Here is a 3,707-nt window from a genome sequence, read left to right on the forward strand (position 1 = left end):
TGACTTATTTTAGATAGCAAAATATATATACTCTAGGTCAATCCATGTTGTTGCAAAGGGCAGGATTTCATCTTCTTATAGCTGAGTAGTCTCCCACTGTGTGTGTGTGTGTGTGTGTGTGTGTGTGTGTGTGTATATATATATATATATATATATATATCTCACATTTTTTTTATTTTATCATGTACCAGTGGGTTCCAAGTTTGTTTCTCTGTCTTGAGTGTTGTGATAATGTTATGATGAACATGGTGTTCCATATATCTCTTTCAATTTAAATTTGTATATTTTTGTGGTAAATCTTGACAACTAAAGAGAAGTCAGCTAGCTGGGTCATGTAATATTTATTTTCTAAAATTCTTGAGGTATTGCCACACTATTTCCATGTAGGATGTTAACAAAATGGAAATGGTGTGGGATAAACAAGACCTGTACAGCCTTTGCAACTTTTTTGTAATTCGAACAGTATTCTTTAAATGATATTTTTTAAAATACTCTCAATATTTAATAGGTTATAGATGGAAAGTTTTTTTTTTTTTTTTTCTTTTCCAGTTTCCCAGGTATCACCATCCAGGGAGTGGAGAGAGGGGTTCTGGGAGAAAAGCTGGAAACCTCACACACAAGGCAGGCTCCGGAGTCTCCTCTCCCTGAGCCCTGCTGCTCAGACTCCTCACAGAGCATCTCACCCCAGGACGCCGCCCTCCAGGACCCCCAACTCTGCCCACCTCAGCCCCCACCCCATCCTGGTGGCTCCACCAGAACCAGGAACAGGCGGCAGCGCCCCCGTGTGGCCACAGGGCTGAGCACAGGAGCCCAGAGCCGCCCTTTCTCCTGCTTAGCCAGGCCCTCCCCAGGCTCCCTGGGCCCCCAACGGCAGGACAGGGATCTGCACACAAGGGGGCGCCCAAGACCAGTGTCAGGTCAGAGTCCTCCAAATTTCTTAGTCCATGGACAAAGGACAAAAGCAGGTTTCCAGGTCCTAATAGCTGATTCCCAGATTATGGGCTGATCCCCAAATATAGAGGTTCCTTCAGTCTCGGGTGGATCCTTGGACTCCAGAGTCTCGGTACTTTGTTTCTGCTTCTGCTTCCAGGGGTGAAAGCGCCTCCTCCTGGGAATTAACATTCAATTCTACCCAGGAGCCAAGGTCCTCGCCCAAGAAAAGGAAAAGGTTCCAGGATAACGCCAAGACCCGTGGGCCGACCACCCATCCACGTCTTAGAGCAGGGGGCAGCAGGAGTGATCAGAGCCGGGAGAGACCCCGGGAGCTGGTGGTGGTGTGTGGTGGATCATTGGTGGAAGGGCCACACCTAAGAGGAACAATAACTATAGAAAGATGACCCACACAGTCAGAAAATAAATAAATAAATATACATCTTTTAAAAATTCTCCATCTCTTAATCAGGGGAGGTCGAGGAGAGCCCCCAGGGCATGGCTAGGAAGGTGGGGAGGCTCCTGGAAATGGAGCAGCGGATAAAAATGGGGACTAGAGGATGGGGCCCAAAAGGAGTGGTGGGGCCACCAGGAAGGATGGGGCCAGGAAGGGGCAGCATCGGGGACACTGTGAGGGGAAGGTCTTTGTGAGTGACGCAGCTCTGGGCCTTTCCTGTCCGTGCAGGGCTGGTGTGACTCAAACACGCACACTCAGGCTAATGAAGGAGAGAGAGGAGGAGAGGACAGATGGTTAGGAGGAGGCCACCATTTCCTGAGCCACAACATCCTCCCCAACTCCCCAATGCTGGGGTGGCAGGAAGATTCCTGGAATTAAGAGGAGGTGATTCAGGGAATCAAGAGGAGAAAGGCCTGAGCTGCCCTGGAGGGTCAGCCCTGGGGGCTGATTCTGGGGCTCCAGGGCCCCACTCCCTACGGGCGGGTTAGATTCAGCCCTGCTGCTCACAGTTCCAGGCTGCTGAGAGCCCCTCTGTGCCGTGACCCTGCAGACACCGCTCTGGGGATAGTATAAAGTAACAAAACAGCAAAATTAAATGGGAATCTAAAAACGGTAGAAATGATTTCTTAAAATCACATATTTTGAAGGACACTTCAGAGGACGTGGAATCCTTGTCTGACAGCTCATTGCAATCAGGACTTTGACCATCACGTGAGCTCCTCTGGCCTCCACTGTTTCTTGTGAGAAAACAGCCACTGATCACTTTATTGCCTGAATATTTTACTGGTTTATAACAAATCTCTTCCTATTTTGCACCTAAAACAAAGATCCGGCATCTCCACAGTCTCTGAGGGGCAGGCAGCAGGAGGGGCCTCACTCAGAGGCTCCAGCTCTGGGTCCCATGAGGCTGGGATGGGGACGAGATGTTGGCGGATCTGAACGGCCGTGATCAGCGTGCAAGGACCTGCATCAGAGCTCATGCATGTGGCTCCTGGAGAAAACCCTCAGGTCCTTGTCCTGTGGGCGTCCCCTTAGCTGAGCTTCCACCGTGTGAAGGGAGTCACCCCAGAGAGGGACCAGGAAGGGAGCCCGGGCGGGAAGTCTCAGCCCCTGTGAATCTGACTCTGTGATGTGGTGCGTCCCTTCTGCTTCATTCTCCTCACGAGAAAGAGCCAGCGAGTCAGACACACTCCCGGGGGGCACTGTCTCCCCTCCTGTGTATCCCAGAATTGGAGGAAAATTGAAAACCAACACAGTAGACCTTCTAGACACTCATTATTTCTATTCTGTCCACATAAAAAATAAGCTGCCTCCCACCCAAGGCCCCTAAAAGTCTCTCCCATCACAGAAACAGTGTGACGTCAGCATCTCATCATGTGACTCAGGACCACAAAGAGGAGGCGCCTTGAGAACATCTGTGCAGTGAAATTGTCTGTGCTCAGCTCCTCGTGGGCTACAGCAGTTTTCCCATAAGCCCTCGATGAAGATACAGTGGAGAACAGACACAGGGCAACTTGTAGACCCATTTTTTTAATGTTTTAAAAGCAAATTTATTGAGATATAACTTTTGGCCACTGAGTCATTTGTTGAAGGCTCACCTGTCATGTCCTTTTGGTAAGTGCAGAGCAGGACAATCATCCCATACTCTACCTTGAGAACATCTCCATCACCACAACAACCTTGTTTCCTGGGTCTGGGCCCAGGGGGCACCACCCCCTCTTTCCCCTCCCCAGCCCTGGGCAGCCAGAGCCCACTCTCTGTCTCTGGGGATGGGCCAGGGAACTTCTTCCTAAACACATCCCAGGCAACTCCGCTGACACAGACCTGCAGTGGACATTTGGGGTACCCTAACCCAATGCATGCTGGTGCCCAGGAACATACTCCACAGGGCGTTAATATCACAGAGAACCACATGACCCCACCCAGGAGGCCCTGCAGCCTGGGGTGTGTGAGGAGAGAAGGACTGCAATAGCTGCCTCAGAGGGGGCCAAGGGCAGAGACAGGGAGGTTCCTTCCTCAGCAGGAAGGGGACATGGGAGCTGGGTCCCGAAAGCCAGATATGGGCACAGGAACAGAAGTGGCTCAGGGAGCTGATGAAAGGCCGGCTACTTGACCTCAGCAGTTACTTTCTCTGTGTGACCTTGGAGATCCCTCCCCAGCACTCTGTGAACTGGGAAGTGATACTGTCCTGACACCCCTCACCCACACCCTCTCAGAAACAAGGACGTGGAGACTTAGGGGTTATGGCAGTGCCCAGGTCAGAACCCCAGCCACCTGGCTAATGTCTGGGCCTCTGGACCGACACCATCCTCCAAACTGA

This window comes from Talpa occidentalis, unplaced genomic scaffold, assembly GCF_014898055.3.
Source record: "Talpa occidentalis isolate TD23 unplaced genomic scaffold, MPIMG_talOcc4v2.1 talOcc4.18, whole genome shotgun sequence".
Lineage (NCBI taxonomy): Eukaryota > Metazoa > Chordata > Mammalia > Eulipotyphla > Talpidae > Talpa > Talpa occidentalis.